Source organism: Pinus tabuliformis, chromosome 7 (genome assembly GCF_031772625.1).
Source record: "Pinus tabuliformis cultivar Carrire ecotype Pingquan chromosome 7, CPIR1, whole genome shotgun sequence".
Classification (NCBI taxonomy): domain Eukaryota; kingdom Viridiplantae; phylum Streptophyta; class Pinopsida; order Pinales; family Pinaceae; genus Pinus; species Pinus tabuliformis.
Genome location: NC_142293.1, coordinates 2039413815 through 2039435935, shown reverse-complemented (window position 1 = coordinate 2039435935; position 22121 = coordinate 2039413815). Strand labels below are relative to the sequence as shown.

Here is a 22121-nt window from a genome sequence, read left to right as displayed (position 1 = left end):
AAAAAACCTCCAAAGGGTGTTGGGGGGACAGCAACAATAAAATGCAATTTCTATCAGCTTGAATGGAAAGGGAGTTATACCAGAGTTAAAGCTCATTTTATGAAAATACCAACGTGGAGTGTTGATTCTTGCACAAGAGACCCAAATGATCCCACTAGACTCCCTAGTGCACAAAGAGAGCAACAAAGGGCTTATGGTAAGGCAAGAAAGGCAATCTCCAAGCCATGTTGTAATGTTGATAAAAATGATGACTACAATGAGGATGAATTACCATATAATGATGTAGTTGGAATTGGTAATGAGCGTGTGCCATTTAGAGCATCAAAAAACACTATCATTCATGCACGCAAGAAGCCTAAACTTGGTGGCATTTATGACAGGTTTGATGTGAAAAGTAGGGAGGGTGTTGATCTTGCAATAGCAGGATTTTTTCTTACATGTGGCATTCCTTTCAATGAAACCCATTCACCCCATTTTGATCAAATGGTTTGTGTTATTAATGATGAACCTCCAAGGTATAAAGCACCTAGTTATGAGAAGCTCTAAACTATGTTGGTGGACAAAGAGAAAGCACATCTTGAGAAGATGATGTCGACATTGAAGGCATCTTGGAGTGTAGATGGTTGCTCCATTGTTATGGATAGTCAAAATTTTCTGTTGATTAACATCATTGTCTCTTCCATTTCTGATCCATATTTTCTAAAGGCCATTGATTGTTTTGGTCAAGAAAAGAACACTTTGTTCTTGAAAGCCCAATTATGTGAAGCCATTGTTGAGGTGGGGCCATCGGATGTTGTTCAAGTTATTACTAATGCAGCTCCAGTTTGCAAAGCAGGTGGAATGATGGTCCAAAAGGAGTACAAGTTAGTGGAAAATCTATTATTTTTATTACAAGTTTGATTTTTAAATCATTTTATTATTCAATATTCATTGAGTCATAAATCTTTATAGATGTTACATTGAAAGATTTCAATTTATTTATTTATTTTTTGATTTCTTGATATACTATAAGCATATTTGTTGGACGCAATGTGCAGTGCATTCTTTGAATAATGCACAAAAAGACATTGGGAAAATCGAATGGATCTGGATGTTAATTGATAATGGCCGCAAAATTCAAATGTTTATATGCAACCACGACCATTCACAGACCATTTACCGCAAGCATGCTAAAATGGAGCTTCTTAAACCAACAGACACTAGATTTGCAACTTACTACATTTTGCTTAGACAACGTATGGAGATGAAGAATGCTTTAGCTGCCACAGTTATTAGTGACATGTGGGACCAGTGGAGGCTATCTACCTCGGATGCAGCTCTAGAGGTGAAGAGGTTGATTTTGGATAATCAGTTTTGGGCTGATATCAAATTTGTTGTGGAGTTTATAGAGCCAATTTGTGATATGCTTCACTATGCAAACACAGATGGTCCATGTTTAGGTGAGATTTATGAGAACATGGACTCTATGTGCGAGAGGATCAAATCCATCACAGATAGGAAAGATCCTACTTTATGGCCACAATTGAAATCATTTATACATGGGCGGTGGAATAAACTAAACACCCCACTTCACATGGCAGCCTATGCAGTTAATCCAAAATGGTATGATCCCACAACAGGAAGGAGACCTCCTTCCCAAGATAGAGAGGTGGTGAAAGGGTTTAAGACTGCTATTAAAAAAATCTATGGTTCTACAGAAGAGGTCTCTGAGATACAAACTCAATTTGCCCAGTTTTCACGTGGTCGAGATGTCTTTGGGTCACGTGATTCTTTGACTGATAGGCACAAGAAGAAGGATCCAATTGATTGGTGGTGGCTTCATGATGTTGATGCTCTTGAGTTGCATCAATTTTCGATACGATTACTTGGATAGGTAGTTAGTTTCTCATCCTGTTTTTGTATTATTTAATTAATTTGATTTACATACTTAACATTGTCTTGACTCTTTTCCTAATAGCTTTTCGTTAACTGCTTTCCATACAATTACTTGGGCAAGTAGCTAGCTCCTCGGCTTGTGAGAGGAATTGGAGCACATATGCTTTCATCGATTCATTGAAGAGAAACGGGTTGGGATCAAAGAAGGTTGAGAACTTAGTCTACATTCATAGCACACTTTGTCTCATATTGCGTAAAGACCCAGGGTACAAGGAGGGTCTTTTCAAGAGATGGGACCAATACACAAATGATGCTACATGTGTGGATGAGGACATACAGCCAAATGGTATTATTCAGCTACCTCCAGTTACTATGGATGAGCAGGAGGCTCCAGATGAGAGTGATCCCTCCTTAGAGAGTCTGTTGATTGAAAAGCTTATTGATGTTGATGACATGGCTTGAAGAAGCCTAATCTTGTTCATTGTTCAGTTTCACTTCTTTTGGAATTTCGAAAATTTATATTTCATGTTTGGAAATGCCTCAAGGCATATTTTGGAATGTAGTATGACAATGGACATATACCTATAACTCTATTATCATGATTCACATCAACATGTAAATTGCAATTTCCACGTGATATCAAATTTGAAATTTCAAAGTGAATGTTCATGTTTAAGTCTTTAAATGATTTATTTTTCTTGTTGTAAGTTGGAAGATTTCAAAATTCATATATATTAGAATTTATAAAATATATATATATATATATATATATATATATATATAATGTACCCCCGACGAGCCCATGTACCCTGTTTCAAAAAGTGACGCAACCGTCCCCATACACATCCCTGAACCCACGTTTTCTCTCAACATAGTACCACAGTGAAGGAGAGGGCTCCATGAATGATGGACAAGGGGTTGGCCCATTAATCTCTATACGAATGATCATGTGGTGCTCCAAAGTGGCTCTGGGGCATAAGTAATGATCTCATATGTCTCTTGATGAAAAATAAGATTGTAGACTACTCCAAATGAGGGCACGGAAGATGGTGCTTACCCTCCCATGTCTCAAGGATGAGCCAAACCTCCATTGGGCCTCGAATCAGCTAGCAAACCCTGTATATACCCTGTTGGGGGCACTGCTAGTCCAAGTGCATCATCTCGCATATAAAGTGAGGCAATGAACAAGTTGTTGAAGGTGCTAAGGGTGCCCATAAGATGAGACAATGTTGTATCACATGACGGAGTCCCACGGCTCTCAACGCATCTCCTACAAGTGTTAATTTGATCCTCTGGTGGGCTTGGGCCCTAGTTAAGTTGCCCAACCCATGATGAAACCCCTTGCCAATTACGCATAAGATCCAATGTGTCTCCTCACCCTAGGGTACAATAATTCATTAATGCATTTAAGTGAATCAAGCTTGTTAGTGAAGGGCACAAATGAGACTTCATAATGGGTTTCCCTTCCAAATTTGGGGCTTTGAGCATGTGGTGGTGTTACCTCCCTGTTACTGCTCAACCTAACAGGGGTCCTAAAAGGGGATCCTTGAAGGGCTACTACTAGGTATTGAAGTTTCTAAGTTTACTTAGTTTAGAAACCCTTCATGCACTTTTTCTGATTTATTCCTACCTACTTGTTATTTTTCTTTAACAAGTTATTTACAAAGTAAACACTGAAAATAAACACCAGTGCATGCTCAACATATTACAGATCAGCAACTAAAAGAAACAAGAACAAACACACCACATGACAATATTATTTTTGGAACAATGTCCCTGGAAAAACCCAATGCGGGAAAACCGGTGCAGCTATCTGAGGGTTTTCTTATTAAAGCAATATCAGAGTACAATCTGGGTGCTGAAACTGGCCTACCCAATAGAGAATTTCCTTAGCAGCTATACCTCACAGTTTGAGATAAATCTCATGGCTGAAACCCCAGAAAGTCCTTCCGGCAGCTCCTCCGCACAAAACTGCTCTGCAACCCCAGCGTCTGCCCAATCTGGACTGTGTCAGCCCCTCTCTAGGTTGGCCCTGCATCAGCTTTTTGGGCCTCTGCGTCAGACACGTTGGCCTCTCTAGTGCTCTGCGCAGCACTTCGCTGCCTCTGTGTGGCCCTGCGTGAGCCCTTGCTGGCTCTGCGTCACTCTCCTTGGCTGCTACGCTGCTCTCCCGACACAATCTCTGCCTTCTCTATTTCTCTGTACTCAATGCCCCTCAGCTGCTCTCCCGATCATTGATTCTATCTCTCTTAGCAAACCCCGCTCTAGAGAATAGAATGATTGATCACTCTGGTGTATTCTCCAAGTGACCCTCAAGCCTCCTCTTATACTTTTCTTGTTGACATCTCAACGGCCGAGATTAAGTCCCTAATCAATGGCTAAGATTAGATCTGGCTTGATCCATGTCTTTTGAACCATTCTAACACAGATTCATATTAATACACATTAATATTTTATTTTCCCTAAGTTTAGACTTAGGGACTCCATTAAAAATATTAATTATTTTAATATCTCCTGATCTGTTTAGAATCTGCCCAAACCCTTTCTGGGTATTGGAGATCGCATGTGCCCCGACCTCTCCACCAAATTTCGTGGTTGGAGCACATCCGATGCTACCCCAAATCAACACTAGGCTAAGGGCAACAATGGAGCGATAGCCCACTGTCACCTCAGGTAAGGTTCCCTACTCTTTACAGACTTTCACCAATGGGAGGACACCTGTTATGATAAGGATCACAAAATGGATGGACCAATGATAAGGCAAGGGGTGATGCTGGAAGCCTATTCACAAGAGAGGCTCAAATATGTGGCTTGTTTTTCTTGGAAGACAAGATGGAAGGCTCTCAAGGAAGGGTTTCACGAGGATTTCAAGGGTTAGGTTTTGAGTATCTGTCTTATAAAGGAGATCCTTAAGCCCTAGAATTCTTGTGGAAACTTGGGTTACAAGTGATCTTTGAAGAATTAACCTTGATAGTGCATGGGACCACACGAGACCAAGTGAACCCGAGGTTAGGTCAAGGGGATAGGATTTAACAACCAATGATATGTTTGACCTAATTAGGGAGGGGAAAGGGATCAAGGAATGAATTTTCAATGAAAGGTAATGCAAGGATCCTAGTGATGTTTCTAGCCTAAGGGAAACCAAGGGAAAGAATTGTTCTTCGAGCTAGGGCTTGTGATATCTCCAGATCCCATTGTCGAAATCTCATGAAATTTGGAGGGCTTCTTAAAGACACATAAGTGCAATTGTGGACCAAAAGTCAAAGTATTTGGATGGCTAGATTGTGAGATATTTTATGCCCTAGGTGACCTAGAGGACTAGACCTAGAGAAGAGGAGAGGGGAGAAGGAAAATAGGTTTAAGGTGATCACCTTAGGTGGACCAATGCCTAATCCTTTGAGGAGATTTGGAATCGAGTAATTATGACTATGGATATTGAATTTTCTATGTAAAGGAGGCCTCAAAGACAACTTCGCATAACATTAGGGCAGCAGCAAAAGCAAGTTCAAGAACTTTATACTTCGTTTTGCAAGATTGATGGCTTATCAAGATGAATTTCAATGAGGAAGCATCTCTAGGAACATTCATTCATAATAAATGGCCCATATATGAAGTATCACTATCTAGAAACCGAATTTCCACAACTTCACATAAATGGATGCGGTGAATTAGCCCTAGTATAGCAAAATCCTAGCAACAATGTATGTGATAAGAATAGAAAAGAAAATAGCATTAAATTGTGCTTACATGTATTAAGACTATATCCAACCATCAAGAATTTTCCTATCAAGAAGCTCCAAGACGAGAAAATAATCCAAACATAAAAATTCATTCCATGCTCCAAAATTCGTCCTCCAAGAAGGATAGCAAAATTCTCAAGAGAGATACAAGTCCAATCCAAGTGATGATGCTAAAATAAATTCACATCACTTGTATTTATACACTTCTAATGAGTTCGACTTAGCTAATTAGGCCTACATTAAACCCTAGAATAAAATAATGTGCAACATAACTAACTTTTGGTGACAAGCCCTTCAAACTAGCTCATAAACAAAAGAAAAAGCCTCTCAAGAGGTTGAATGATCAATAGTACATGTCGTTGGGCCTTATAAGAGGCCTAGTGAAGCCCAAAGGTGCCATAATGAAAAATAAGACACCCAAAAGTTGTGGACAAGGGGTTGGCCCTTTGTTCTCCAACGAATAAACTTGTGGTGCTCCTAATGGGTATGGGGGCACACAAGTAACCTCATGGATCTCCAAATAGATCAAATATGTCTGTAGACAATCTACAAGGGCTCAGATGATCGTGTAAATGATGCCACATCATCATACAGGTCTTGGGTCATCTACCAAGTGCATGGTACAACTGTGGGGTCGGCTTGGCATGGTGAACTAGATGCATCTTCCTCGTCTAATAAGTGAATCTCGAGCAATCTCTAAACGTCTCTGGGGATCCATGGAATGTTGTCTACTGTTCTGGAGTCCCATCGCTCTCTATACACACCCTACATGTGCCAATGTATCCCTCTTGAGAGTTAGGACCTCGTATAAGGAGACCAAACCCAAAATGGAGACCATCTGTAATCGTGCATAAGATCCAATTTATCCCCTTGCCTTCCAGTACAACAAGTCATTTAAATAAATCAAGTTAAAGAGCTTACAAACCATGGACAACAGGTGGGCACTTCATAATGGCGTGCCCTTCCATAATGGGCTTTCGCATGTGCTAATGTCTCCAAGCTCCAAGGGTGGTTAACCAAGTGCCCTATTAGGAGGTTTCTACTTTTAAAGGGGATGACATGTCCAAGGTACATCCTTCAAATGGCAATGGCATGTGGTAAAGTGATGGAACATAGTAGGGAATGGAGGGGGCAATCTTGGGTCACGTGTTGATTTGGGGTAACATCGGATGTGATCTAGCCATGAAAATTGGTCGAGAGGCTAAAGCACATGAGATCTCCAAGACCCAGAAATGGTTTGGGGAAATTCTACCCGGTGAAGGAGATATAAAAATAATTAATATTTTTAATGGGTTCCTTAGTCTAAACTTGGGAAAATAAAAATATTAATGGGTATTAATATAAAACTAGGTTATAAAGTTCTAACTGACATGGATCAAGCCAAATCTAATCTTAGTTGTTGATTAGAGATGTAAACTTAGTCATTGAAGACTCAACAGAAAAAGTATAAGAGGAGGCTTGAGCGTCAATTGGAGATACACCAAAGTGATGAGTCAGTTTGATTCTTTAGAGCAGGGTTTGCTAAGAGAATCGAACCAGTGATCAGAGTTGTAGTGAGGGGCAATGAATACGAGGCAGAGAGGCAGAGATAGTGCCAGAAGATCAACACAGAGGCAAAGAGGCAGACGCAGAGCCAGAGGAAGCCACGCAGAGGCCAACAGTGACTGCGTAGAGGCCAGAAGGGTCTGCATCATCCATGCATGGGCTGCAGAAGTGATGCAGAGGGCCAGAGAGGCTGCGCAGAGCCTCAAAGGGCTGACGCAGTGGGTTTCATGCTAACGCAGAGGCCAGGGGGGCTAATGCAGTGCTTCAAATTGTGTTGGAGAGGGTTTCATGGGGCAGAGTTTCAAAATATCTACTTCCGAAGAGAGGTATTACTACCAAATTTTTTATCTCTTTCAGGTCAGCCAATTTGGCACCCAGTGTACTCAAGAAAATCTACTTAATAATAAAAACCTTCAAAACTGTTGCACCGATTTTCCCAAGTTGAGTTTTTTCGGGGACGATTGTCCAAAAATAATGGTGTCCCTTGTGTGTTTGTTCATTTCTTTCAGTTATTGATATGTAGATGTTTGAGACTGTATTGTGTTTATTTCAGTATTTGTATGGTTGAATAACTTGTTCGTAATTAAACAAGTAGGCGAAATAAACCAGAGAATACAGATAAAATTTCTAACGGGTAATACTTAGAAATTTCAACAACATGCCAAGGTACAAGGGTAGTTAATAAAGGGGAAGCCCACACTTCGGTATATAATGTATAGGAGGGAGCAATCATGGTACATGAGTTACCCTTGCCTTGATTTTTCCACCCTTCTTCATTTGTCTTTTGTCTTTTATGATTTTTCTTTAGTTAACTGGTTGGGGCTCAAGGAGTAAGAGCATGATATGTAAAGTATAGCAGTGGATACCCCCTTTGAGGTGGGGCGGTTCATCGCCCACCAGGGGTTGGGACAATCATGGGTTCCTGAATGATAAAAGAGGCTCATCTAGGACCTATAAAAACCAGGGTTATGGCCATGAGAATGGGGTAGAGCTCATGCATTGGCTTTTGTCCACATGCTAAATGTGTTTGTCCCGGCCATCTTTTGCATTTTATGGTACATTTTCCTATTGAATGTGGCCAATTATGTTTTTACTTTTCTTTTCAGTTGCATCAACCTTCGGGGCATTGTTTCAGGCCCAACCCAAGGTGTGGGCAAGGGAAAGGGGATGCTAACCCTATGTGGACCCAATGGAGAGTGTGGACCCAGGTCGGAGAAATGATGAATGGGGTTATAATGAGGAGAGGGGGAGTAATATATGTGGATGAGGGAGCAGGACCATGCAACCAAAATCAGGGTTTCCGATGAAGTACCATCTCAAGAGCTCAAAGGTCAGTAAAAGAGATCCCACGAGACTAGGGTCCAAGAGTAACATCCAAAAGAGGTTTAGGGGACAAGCGCACGGACCTAGCCTAATCTTTCCGTCAAATCCCCCCATTAATTCATACCCAAAAGTCTGCATGATAAGTAAACTACAATACTCAATTACCAAATGTCAAGGCATACCTTTAGGTTTGGGAGGCCCACCTTCAAACATACGATTATGACAGATGGGTGAGGGGCCACATGGCCGGCTCAGGTGGCGGAGAAATGACACAATGAGCTAGTTGGTGGCTCCAAGGGGCTGTAGATTGTCGGCTAAGGAACATAATGGAGAAAAAAATTCTCCTAGGAATATCACCCGCAAAATGATGGGTAACATTTGGCTCCAACTGGGACATGATCTCTCCAAAAAGTGAGCTACTCGAACGGGAGGTCATGAGAGCACCAACAATCTCTTGGTTACCGTAGCCCTGTTACTTGCACATATCAAAGACTAAACCCACGGAGCAGCGTGTTTCTATGGCGTCTTATGATCACCTGTGCTTGGTGTTAGTCGGAAAATCAACATAAAATATGCAAGTTTTAATCTAAATGTAGCTAATCTATCATGAGAAATATCATATGACGTTAGTTCTAATGAGAAAATGAGCATGCAATGCATCCTACCCTAACATGCATATGACGAAGCTAATATTAAGTGTAATCATAAAGCCAATGCAACCAACATATCATCAAATCAATATAAACATGCCTGCCTATATGATTACTCATGCAGCAAATCCCAAAGCGAATGCAAACCCAAACACATGGAGGATGTTACAGGCGGGGTGTGGGAAAACATGGTTTCCATGTGAGGTAAGAGGAATCCCTAAGAGAAGGAACACGAGTCAATCTAGAAATGTGGAGCCTTCCCTCTAAGTACACAATGGTGGAATGAATGATTATCCTTAAGAACTTCTTATCACAATCATTGCTCATAATATTGTGCTTTGTAGATGCCACAAGGTTGTGATCAGAGGGGGACAGAGGGTGAGGGAAAGAAAGAGTGCAACAAATAGGTTGCTCAAATTGATGGTCACATTGGACTCTGGAGAGGGGAGGTCATGGAGTGATCAAAACCCAAAGGGTGTGTCCTAGGAGTTAAAGTATAATCAATGAGGGGTTTTTCCTCAAAACTATACTCGGACTGGGGAAAGGGCTCACGGTCACTTGAGATCCTATGACAAGGGGTCAAGGTATCACTAGATGGAGACTCAATATGATGAACAATAGAAAAGGGCAAAGGGGAAGGTGAAGTCTCAAAGGGATCCTTTTCTTGAAAATCCAACTCTAGAGGCTCAAGTGATTTGAATATACTCCCGGAATCATAAGGAAGGTAGGTATGAGCAAGGGTCTTATCAATCCTATCATTGTTGGTATCAAAGATAGGATCTTCCCAAAAAGGAGAATCAATGATCTCCAATTGCTCCTTTTCCTGCAAGGGAAAATGCTAATTCTCCTTCCCAAGGGTATTGATGGATATGTCATCATAAACAATGCCCGAGAGAAAGGGAGGACCATTCTCAACCTCATCCTCCTTGTCGGTGTCATAAATGGGAGCACAGTCAAATTGAGGACCAACAATTTCCCATTTCCCCTTTTCAATATGGAAATAATCTCCAATGTCATCTTCCAAGGGGCTAATGGGATCACCTTCCTCAAGGTTCTCAAAAGGAGAATCATCGAGAGCACTATCCTTGAGAAAGGTAAGGTTAGTCTCAACTTCACTTTCCATAGACTCATTCTTCCCTACACACATGTTGTTAGAATCATCTTTTTCATTGTGTGGAACCAACGATGACTCATCTTTCTGCTTATCACTTAGATTATCAAGGTTATCTCCCACCTCTTTAACTAGCTTCTGCACAGAGGAGTCTCTGAGAACCTCCCATTCTTCATGAGGGATGCCACCCCATGTTTCTAAGAAAATACCTTCAAAACTATCATAATCAATGGCAATCTCATGAGGGAGGTTATTATACCAATCTTTAACTTGACCTTCAAGTGATAAAGCCAACAACCTCATAATTGTGTCATCATTGTTAATCCTCACCAGGGCTAAGGCCCAAAAGAAGTCGTTAAGATGGACATTGGGATCTTGATTAGGACTTCCTTTGAACTTAGGCATCCCACTTCTTATCCATGCCTTGATTTCCAGGCGCTCTAGAACTTCCTTAGGACCAAGGTCATTATAGGGAGAGGGAGGGAAACCATGTTGCTTGAGATAGTCCATTTCTTATGATTTTTACACATTAGGATTAAAAATGGAGTCGCCAGGGTGAATGTAGATGCCTTAATAGATGCTTGCTTCACCCTACAAGCATTAACTTTGAAGTTCAATGAAGAAATAGGGCTTCGTTCTTCCAATGGAGTCGCCAATAATGATATGTCAATATGTCGTATAGGGAACAAAACACACATTTTATGTCCCCGGCAACGGCGCCAAAAATGTTACCGCTCAAACTACTAGGGGTCCTAAAAGGGTATCCTTGAAGGGCTACTACTAGGCTAAGGGCAACAATGGAGTGATAACCCATTGTCACCTCGGCTAAGGCTCCCTACTCTTTACGTACTTTCATCGATGGGAGGAGACCCGTTATGATAAGGATCACAAAATGGATGGACCAATGATAGGGTGAGGGGTGATCATGGAAGCCTATTCACAAGAGAGGCTCAAATATGTGGCTTGTTTGTCTTGGAAGACAAGATGGAAGGCTCTCAAGGAAGGGCTTCGAGAGAATTTCAAGGGTTAGGTTTTGAGTATGTGTCTTATAAAGGAGATTGCTAAGCCCTAGAATTCTTGTGGAAACTTGGGTTCCAGGTGATCTTTGAAGAATTAACCTTGATAGTGCATGGGACCACACAGGGCCAAGTGAACCCGAAGTTAGATCAAGGGGATAGAATTTAGCAACCAATGATATGCTTGACCTAATTAGGGAGGGGAAAGGCGTCAAGGAATGAATTTTCAATGAAAGGCAATGCAAGGATCCCAGTGAGGTTTCTAGCCTAAGGTAAACCAATGGCAAGAATTGGTCTTCAAGCTAGGGCTTGTGATATCTCAATATCCCACTGTCGAAATCTCATGAAATTTGGAGGGCTTCTTGAGGACACACCAACACAGTTGTGGACCAAAAATCAAAATGTTTGGATGGATAGATTGTGAGGTAACTGATGCCCTAGGTGACCTAGAGGACTATACCTAGAGAAGAGGAGAGGGGAGAAGGAAAATAGGTTTAAAGTGATCACCTTATGGTGGCCCAATGCCTAATCTTTGGGGAGATTTGGAGTCGAGTAATCATGACTATGGACATTAAATTTTCTATGTCAAGGAGGCCTCAAAGACAACTTTGGATTAGCATTAGGGCAGCAGCAAAAGCATCTTCAAGAACTTTATACCTTGTTTTGCAAGAATGATGGCTTATCAAGATGAATTTCAATGAAGAAGCATCTCTAGGAACATTCATTCATAATACATGGCCCATACATGAAGCATCACTATCTAGAAACCGAATTTCCACAACTTTGCATAAATGGATGCAATAAATTAGCCATAGTATAGCAAAATCCTAGCAACAATGTATGTGATAAGTATAGAAAAGAAAATAGCATTAATTTGTACTTGCATGTATTAAGAGTATATCCAACCATCAAGAATTTTCCTACCAAGAAGCTCCAAGACAAGAGAAAATAATCCAAACATCAAAATTCATTCCATGCTCCAAAATTCGTCCTCCAAGAAGGATAGCAAAATTTTCAAGAGAGATACAAGTCCAATCCAAGTGATGATGCTAAAATGAAACATCACTAGTAGTTATACATTTCTAATGAGTTCGATTTAGCTAATTAGGCCTACATTAACCCCTAGAATAAAATAATGTGCAACATAACTAACTTTTGGTGACAAGCCCTCCAGAGTCCAAACTAAGTAATAAACAAAAGAAAAAGCCTCTCAAGGGGTCGAATGATCAATCATACATGTCGTTGGGCCTTCTAAGAGGCCTAGTGAAGTCCAAAGGTGCCATAATGAGAAATAGGACTCCCAAAAGTAGTGGACAAGGGCTTGCCCTTTGTTCTCCAAATAATAAACTTGTGGTGCTCCCAATGAGTGTGGGGGCACATAAGTAACCTCGTGGGTCTCCAAATAGATCGAAGAAGCATGTAGACCATCTGCAAGGGCTCGAATGATGGTGTAAGTGATGCCATATCATCATACAGGTCCTGGGTCATCTGCCAAGTGCATGGTACGACTGTGGGGTCGGCTGAGCATGGTGAACCAGGTGCATCTTCCTCATCGAATAGGTGAATCTCGAGCAATCTCTGAACGTCTCAAGGGATCCATGGAATCTTGTCTACTGTTGTGAAGTCCCATGGCTCTCTACACACACCCTACATGTGCCAATGTAGCCCTCTAGAGGATTAGGACCCCGTATAGGGAGACCAAACCCAAAATGGAGACCATTTTTAATCCTGCATATGATCCAATTCATCCCCTTGTCTTCCAGTACAACAAATCATTTAAAGAAGTTGAGTTAAAGAGCTTACAAACAATGGACAACAGGTGGGCACTTCATAATGGCGTGCCCTTCCATAGTGGACTTTCGCATGTGCTAATGTCTCCAAGCTCCAAGGGGGGTTAACCAAGTGCCATATTAGGTGGTTTCTACTTTTAAAAGAGATGACATGTCCAAGGTACATCCTTCAAATGGTGGTGGCATGTGGTAAAGTGATGGAACGGAGTAGGAAATGGAGGCAATCCTGGGTCACATGCCAAGGTACAAGGGTAGCTAATAAAGGGGAAGCCAACACTTGGGTATATAATGTATAGGAGGGAAAAATCGTGGTACATGAGTTACTTAAGCCTTGATTTTTCCACCCTTTTTCATTTTCCTTTTGCCTTGTATGATTTTTATTTGGTTCACTGCTCGAGGCTCAAGCAATAAGAGCATGATATGCAAAGTATAGCATTTGAGGTGGGGCAATTCATTTTCCACTAGGGGTTGGGACAATCATGGGTTCCTAAATGATAAAGGAGGCTCATCTAGGGTGTTAATTTTCAATAACATTGGTATGTGGGCACTTCATAATGGCGTGCCCTTCCATAGTGGACTTTCGCATGTGCTAATGTCTCCAAGCTCCAAGGGGGGTTAACCAAGTGCCATATTAGGTGGTTTCTACTTTTAAAAGAGATGACATGTCCAAGGTACATCCTTCAAATGGTGGTGGCATGTGGTAAAGTGATGGAACGGAGTAGGAAATGGAGGAGGCAATCCTGGGTCACATGCCAAGGTACAAGGGTAGCTAATAAAGGGGAAGCCAACACTTGGGTATATAATGTATAGGAGGGAAAAATCGTGGTACATGAGTTACTTAAACCTTGATTTTTCCACCCTTTTTCATTTTCCTTTTGCCTTGTATGATTTTTCTTTGGTTCACTGCTCGGGGCTCAAGGAGTAAGAGCATGATATGTAAAGTATAGCAATGGATAACCCCTTTGAGGTGGGGCGGTTCATTTTCCACTAGGGGTTGGGACAATCATGGGTTCCTGAATGATAAAGGAGGCTCATCTAGGATGTTAATTTTCAATAACAATGGTATGTTCTATGCTTAGCACAATTTACTTCAATGTTCCTTTTGCAGCCCAATGACAATTTCCAATAATTTCCAGTAGCAATCACATTGACAGTGAATGCAAATAGAACATAAAAACATAAGCAGAAGACAAGTCAAGACACAGAGAGAGTACAAAAGATAAATGGATTAGCCCAATACAAAGTCAAATCAGCGTTGTCAAATTCTACAGTGACACTTTAGCGCTGACCAAGAAATCAATGCTGGTCAAATCAACAAGAAGTCATCTCCATTGAAGCTCGATCAAAGGCAAATTATTTCAGCCTCCATCAAGGCTCAAAGTCAACCCAAAACAATCCCACAAACGCTAGTCAAACTCGGTCAAACAACAGTCAGCCCTACGGTCAATGTTGATCAAACAATCCCAAAAACTTCGATTTTTGTACCAAATTATGCAGCCTAAAGAGAGCAAAATTCTGCCCCAAAAAACAGTTCTCCTAGCCACACGTGAGAGAGAGAGAGAGAGAGAGAGAAGATTCCCAAGTTGTACGAACCAATTTGTGGTGGAGAGAGAAGAATGATGAAGTGAGTGATATTCAAATGAGGAGAGAGGTCTCTTCTATTTATATACTTTGACGTGGGTGAAGGGACACACCTATTGGGCTTCTTGAGCCTACATTAAGCTGAGGCCGACCTTAACAATTTGTACATGTGAGAGAATAAATTCAAAATCACACTTCTGTGTGTCTGAATGAGATGATCTTTATATTGAACTTGGACCTCTCGAAAAGAGTAATCCAATGCAATAATCATCTCCATCATATGAGTTGTCCCAAGGTAGAATTTGGCCCTAGTTGCCAAATTTAACATAGGGCCTATACGAACCAGGGTGATGGCCATGAGAATGGGGTAGAGCTCATGCAGTGGCTTATGCCCAAGTGCTAAATGTGTTTGTCTTGGCCATCTTTTGCATTTTATGGTACATTTTCCTGTTGAATGTGGCCAATTAAGGTTTTACTTTTCTTTTCAGCTACATCAAGCTTTGGAGCATTGTTCGAGGCCCGACCCAAGGTGTGGGCAAAGGAAAGGGGAGGCTAACCCTATGTGGACCCATTGGGGGAATGTGGACCCAGGTGGGAGAAATGATGAATGGGGTTATAATGAGCGGAGGGGGAGTAATATATATGTATGAGGGAGCGAGACCACGTAACCAAAATTGGCGTTTCCCATGAAGCACCATCTCTAGAGCCCAAAGGTCAGTAAAAAAGATCCCACGGGACTAGGGTCCAAGGGTGACATCCAAAAGGGGTCTAGGGAACGAGCACAGACCTAGCCTACCCTTTCCGCCGAATCTCCCCATTAATTCATGCCCAAGAGTCTCCATGATAAATAAACTACAATACTCAACTACCAAATGACAAGGCATAACCTTAAGGTTTGGGAGGCCCATCTTCAAACATACGATCATGACAGATGGGTGAAGGACGACATAGTTGTCTCAGGTGGCGAAGAAGTAGCACAACGAGCTAATCGGTGGTTGCAAGGGGTTGTTGGCTATCGGTTGAGGACCATCATGGAGAACAATTTTATCCTAGGGATATCACCAACAAAATGGTGGGCAACACTCCCTAGGTAGGGTTTGTTAATAAACAACCCTATTAGATGTTCACAGCGCCTAAAGGGAAAGACATGTCCAAAGTACATCCTTCAAGTGGTAGGTGTCATGCGGATAATGATGAGGTGGATCGGGACACAAGGGTGTCAAGGCCAAAATTCCATGGGCTCAAGGGTGTTAATGATGAGGGATGCCCACATATTTGGGTGTATGAATGGAGGGAGAAGTCATGGTACATGAATTACCCCGACCTTTATTCTTCCACCATTCTTCATTTATCTTTTTCCTTTTATTGATTTTTCTTTCATTTTACTGCTCAGGGTTCCAGGGGATGAGAGCATGTTGTGTATGATACAAGCAATGATTACCACCTTAAGGTAGGTCATTTCATCGCCCACCAAGGGTTGGGACATGCATGGGTTTCTTAATAATGCAAGGGGCACTCAAGGGGGCCCTAGAAACCAAGGTGATGGCCATAATGATCAAGTGTAGAGCTCATGTTTGGCTTCTGTCCATGTGCTAAATGAATTGTCCCGGTCATCTTTTGCATTTTGTGGTATTATTTCCTTTTGTATGTGGCCATGATATGCTTTTATCTTTTTTGTTAGTTGCATCAACCTCCGAGGCAACGTTCCAGGCTCGACCTAGACATGTGGACAAGGGGAGGGGAGTACCAAAGCCTTGTGGACCCAGTGGTCATGTGGACCTAGAGAGGGAAGATGATGAAATAGGGCACATAATGTGCAGAGGCGAGTGAAAAATGTGGAATAGGAAAACCAAACCGTGCTACCAAAGTCAAGGTTTCTCAATTAGTGCCCATCCTAAAGTTATAAGCCAGTAGGGGAGATCCCACGGACTAGGGTTGACGATTAACCCCCCATTTATGGTGAGGGAACAAGACTACAGTTGAAACCCTTCCTTCATCCAAGTCACCTAATAATCTATATCCAAGTATGCCCAAGGAAAAATAACTATAAGCATCTGATTACACAATGAAAGACATAACTTTAGGATCGGATGGCCCAACTTCAAACATACGCTCTCGACAGATGGGTGTGGAGACGTATGACTAGCTCAAGGAGCGGAGATCAAATATCAGCTACACTAGTAGCTGTCAGGGATTGTTGGTTGTGGATAGAGACAAATCTAAGAGAAAAATTCTCCTATGGGGTCACCCATTGGTGGTGAGTAACAATGCCAAAGGTCCTTCCATAGATAGCCTCCCCAATCTTCCTCCCCTCATTTCCGATTCATGAGATGTGAACTCCAAAAACACTTATTTTCTTTGCTTGTTTCAACATATCCAATTTTTCCTTTAGTGAATTGCTAAAATACCTCCTCCTCACACCTATATATAGTGCATTTTGAGTCTAGACTAGACCAACTTGTCCTCTAGTCCTCTAGTTGCACTGGCTTGTGCAACTGCCAGAATGTATAGTGAATATTCAAAAAAACATATCTCCTCAACTGTGAGTTAGAGGGAGTTCCATATACCGTTGGAAAAGACTTGTTGCGAAGGATTTGTCAAAGTTCCAAGGAAGAAGAAGTACCAACATTTTTCAACAAGGATCAGATCACATATCAGCAGTCCATGTGTCATGGTCATCCCATTGTGCAAGTTATATATTGTAAATGATCTTAGTAAAACCTTGAGTCTATTTAACAACCTAGATAGGCCTAGAATTTGATGACGAATTTCATCCTAGGAGGTTTTTTAACCTCACTAGTTACCTGTGTTTTTCAACATGGATAATCATAAGAGTTTTTTCCCTCCAGCGTAAACCCCCAAAGCTAGGGTGAAATTTATTGTTGAATTATTAGGTGAGTCCTAGTATTTTAGTCGAGTCTGATATAAAAATAGTTTGGGAATAATTTAAGCTAATTGGCTTAATTATTTTATTACAAATCACTTAGTTTACTAGATCATATTGAGTCGCAGATGGGTTATGTGTTGTGAGGGTCTAAGACAAATGTGTATTCCCTCTTTGAATCTTGTAAATGAAAAATTACATGTATTAGAGGGGTTGGAAAAATAATTAAATCCCCTCATGTGTACATTAATTAATTTTTCTGGAGAAATAAAATTAAATCCTAAGCCAGAAAATTAATTAATTAGAGTCAAGTTAAATTGTCTTAGGAAAATAAACTCTGCAAATGGAAAAATTCATGGGTCTTAAAAGAGAATTTGTAAAGGTCCTCTATCACGGGAATATTGTATTTTGCAAGAAAATTTGGACCCTTGGACCCTGATGGTTAAGTCAAAGTCATATTTTTTAGGAAATTAGCTCAAAATAATTAATTTTGAGCTAATTAAAATGAAATTAATTGATAAATTCGAAAATTCCTCAAAAATTAAAAAAAAAGTTCAAGGGCCAAGATTAAAAAATCTTGAAGTGTTTATCAACAGCCAAGATTATTTTGACAACGATCAAAGAAACTAACCGTATTTTTCCATTTGGAGGAATTTTCTATAAATTAGAGAGTCATTTGGGTCTCTAGACATCTTGATCTCTGGTTAGAATTGTTGTTGAAGCGTTTTGTAAACTATTGTCCCACTGGGAACTATTTTTTCTACTATAATAAAAGACTTTGGGGTGCAACTCGAGGTGTTATTGTCGTTGATTTGTGGTATGTATTGACTACGGGCTTCCTATGTGGTGTTTTATATTATTATTTTGAGATAATACATAGTGTGTGCAGGTACTCAATCCTTGGTCTCCAAGTTCACAAACTATGGGCAAGGGTTACTTTGCTTGGATCTCTAGTTTTTATATGGTGGATTGAATCTTCGCTTGGGTTATAGTGAGCATTAATTTTTCTAAAGCGTTTTAACCATTCTTTCAAGGAAAAAATATCATAAAAATTATTTTCTCAAAATCTATTTTAAAAACCCATGTATATTTTGTAAATAAATTTTGTAAATAAAATTGTAAATTGCTTTTCTAACTTGGGGTTTTAGATTCATTTTGTATATATTTGGGGTTTGGGTATTGTAAATTTTATTTTTGCAGGTTATATCAAGAAATCAAGTGGGAGAAGAGCTAGATCTAGGCCCTTGAGGGAGATCTAGTCTCTTAAAAAAAATTGCAAGATTTCCCACGGAGAAAATTTCGAAAAATCAAGGAGTTGAAGGATAAAAAAATTTGAGTAAGGGTTTCAAGCTTTTCACTGCTTCTAGCCCCCAGTTTTCCTTCCTGGGCCTCAGGGTCAACCTTCCTCCCCTCAGTGTCTTGGTTTAGGGCCAATTTTTGGCATTATTGTGGGGTTTTCAGGCTTTGGCCGCTCTCCGTCCAGCTCCCCTAGGCCTTCTTGGCCCTCCATCCCCCTCAGACTCCCCTCTCTTGGCCTCCTTCCCTCTCGGCCCAACTCCCTTGGCCTCCCTCCCTCCTCTGTCCTCCCTCAGCCCACTTCTCCCTCTCTCCCTAGGCCGCACCCCTCTAAGGGCTTGCAACTCCCTTTCCTTGACCATTTGGCCATAGGCAATAGGCTTTAGGCCTTGCCCTAGGACCCTAGACCCTCCATACCCCCCAACGCTAACCTCATTGGGCATAGTGTTGCCCTTTTGAGGCCTTATTCTTCATCTTTGGCCCCAATCTATCATCCCAGCCCTTTTATCCCCGCAAATTCACCTCCCTTAGCCTTGTTCTCCATTTTCTTGGCCACTTTTGCCTTAAATTGACTTGAAACCCTAATCTGAAGTTTTAAGGCCAAATACTTGGTTGTTTTGCAGGCTTAAGGTCTCAAAATTCAAATTTTTCAAGCGTCAACGTGATCACAAAGTCTCAACGATTTTCTACTATGGGATCTCTAAGGCCTTAGGTCTAAAGTTTGACCTTTAAACCCCTATTTTCCTTCAGACTTTTACAGCAGTCAAATCATTAATATCTAAGCCCTAAAATCATATTTTAATTGGTCAAAATCGATTAGAATTTCAAAATCTAAGTTTTCACAAGTTTTGGCCACTTGGGCATCTCTAATTTGACCTAGATTAAACATTTTAGCTTGCTGGAATTTATTACATGACTGTGAAATATTTCTGAAGCATATACTTAATAAGGATCACAAAATTTGAATTTTCAGTTTCCGGCCAAAACTTACTATTTCAGACATTTTGGGCATCATCTTCAGTATTTTTAGCTTGTTGATCTGTCACTAATTTACTGATGTAATAAATTTATGAGTTTTGAAATTTCTGAATTACACATCCTAAAAGCCCTCAAATTTGAAATTTTTGAGTTCTAGTGCATTTTTATTATTTTTGGGCATATTGCCCATCTATTTTTGGCATCTTTAGCTTACTGATCTGTGATTGTTTATTGTTGTGAACTAACAAATTAGACCTGAAATTTCATTGAATACATGATTATAAAGTAGGCTAAATAAGTTAATTTACATTTGCTCGTCATTGAGAATTTTGTGTTTTATGTCCAAGGCAAATTTCATGTTTTGAAATGGTTTCCTCACTGCGGGTATAACATTGATTAAGTTTGAATTTTCTGAATATTTACTGCTGATATAAATTGTTATAAATTTGAAATTGGTTTTTCTCATCTCTACACTCAGAATCTGACATTGATCTTGTTAATTGGCATAATATCTCGTGGATAAAGTTGGTTACTTAAAATTTACACTTGTATCTCTCAACGCTCATCGTGTTTAAGATTGTATCACAACATTGTTAAATACTCTTGTATTAAGACAAATTTCACTCAAGTACTTAAATAACTTAATCAATCTTAACTCGAGATAATCTCACCCATAATCTCTTGCATAAGCATATTAGATTTAGATTGCATTAATAATTTACCTCCTAGCATAAGTTAGGTTGATAGAGAAATAGGGAAACCCTTCTCACTTAAAGCTTGAGGGACCTTGACAACTCTTCGGTGGTTAACACGGTGACCTTGCAATCATCAGAGCCACGATCTCTGTCGCGCCGGAGGCATCGAGTGATATGAGCACAACAAAAGGTATCGTTAATCAAGCCCTAGCTTGCTTCCTATTGGCCACCTTCCCACAACCTACCTTGTTGGCTTCAAAATAGTTAAAGGAAGGCTGCATCTAGATTAGGAATTTAACTAAAAATAGCCAAGATCTCTAAATCACACATATGTCATAGGTTTGCATATCATTCAGGTTAGTCAATCATCTTAAGCAGCAGGTGTCCATCCGTCATTTGGTTCTAATTTACTATAAGCAAGAATTTGAGACTCCACTAAAGCACTGGTCTCATACTTTAAAATTTAATCTAATCAATAATCTTGCTCGAATTTAACCAATTGGCTAGGCCACTCATCCATGTCTCCCAAACAAGTTGGTTTCCAACTTGTTGTCCTTCATCTCATTCCATAGGGACTACCCCCCATAGCCTGTTGTTCGGACACAGTTAGAACGGAGTGGGCGGGGATCAAAGTGATAGACCCAGTCTTGAACGTTGTCGCAGTGCCTATACAATCCGGGCGACAACATTTTATGGTGTCTTTGTCGGAGACAAGTTTGTCTTGTTGTCGAGGTTAACGACATTCTCATTATTGTTCTCTCACTTTTCCATTTAGCCTGTCAAGCGGCAGAACATTTTTTGGCGCCTGTCTTGTTGTCGAGGTTAACGACATTCTCATTATTGTTCTCTCACTTTTCCATTTAGCCTGTCAAGCGGCAGAACATTTTCTGGCGCCGTTATCGGGGATAGATTTTTCCTTTCCCGGGGTTTACGACAATATCTCAATATTTCAATCTTTCCATTTGTCTTCATTGCTTGTCTCGCCAATGCCACAACATTTTTTGGCACCTATCTCTCATCATTTTTCATCTTCTCATCACCTTATCATTTTTTCTCTCACTAATCTTCTCATCTTGTTCATTCTCACATTTAGCACCTGGACATTTAGGTTGGTTTCCTATTTGGGTGGCGACTCCACTTACTCATCCATTCACAAGAATATACTCTAGAAGCAATCTTGGTAACTTGGTTAACCCTACTCCTGATCTTGAAAAGGTTTTAAGAGCTCGATTCAACAAGTTACATTCTAGAGATCGTTTAAATTTTCTCGGACAGGAAGTTCTCCTTGACCTCCATCTTCTTTTCATCAATCCTCCAAATCAAGATATCATGGGTGACTTCTAAGGGCCTTGCAACTTCACAAACATCCAGGGGTATCTGCATGATCTACCAAATGAGTCAACTATGAACAGATTGCCAATCTTTTAAGGAAATAATGTTGTCAATGTTGAAGAACATATAAAGAAGTTTGATTTATGCCTCCATAGATATGCTCATTCTAAAAACTATAATCATCAAGATGTCAGGATGAAGCTACTTGTCTTATCATTGGAAAGTAGTGTGATTGGTTGGTTCCGCGACAAAACCAATAATTCCTTTGATTCTCTGAGAACCCTCCTCAACGCCTTCTGAGACAT

General features: G+C 40.5%; 1 protein-coding gene across 2 annotated transcripts in view; it reads right to left on the bottom strand.

Annotated features, from left to right (window-relative positions):
* The window catches only part of LOC149256704 (serine/threonine-protein kinase PCRK1-like), a 108081-nt gene that overhangs the window by 5260 nt on the left and 80700 nt on the right, over nt 1–22121 (bottom strand). The gene's annotated exons all lie outside the window — the stretch shown is intronic.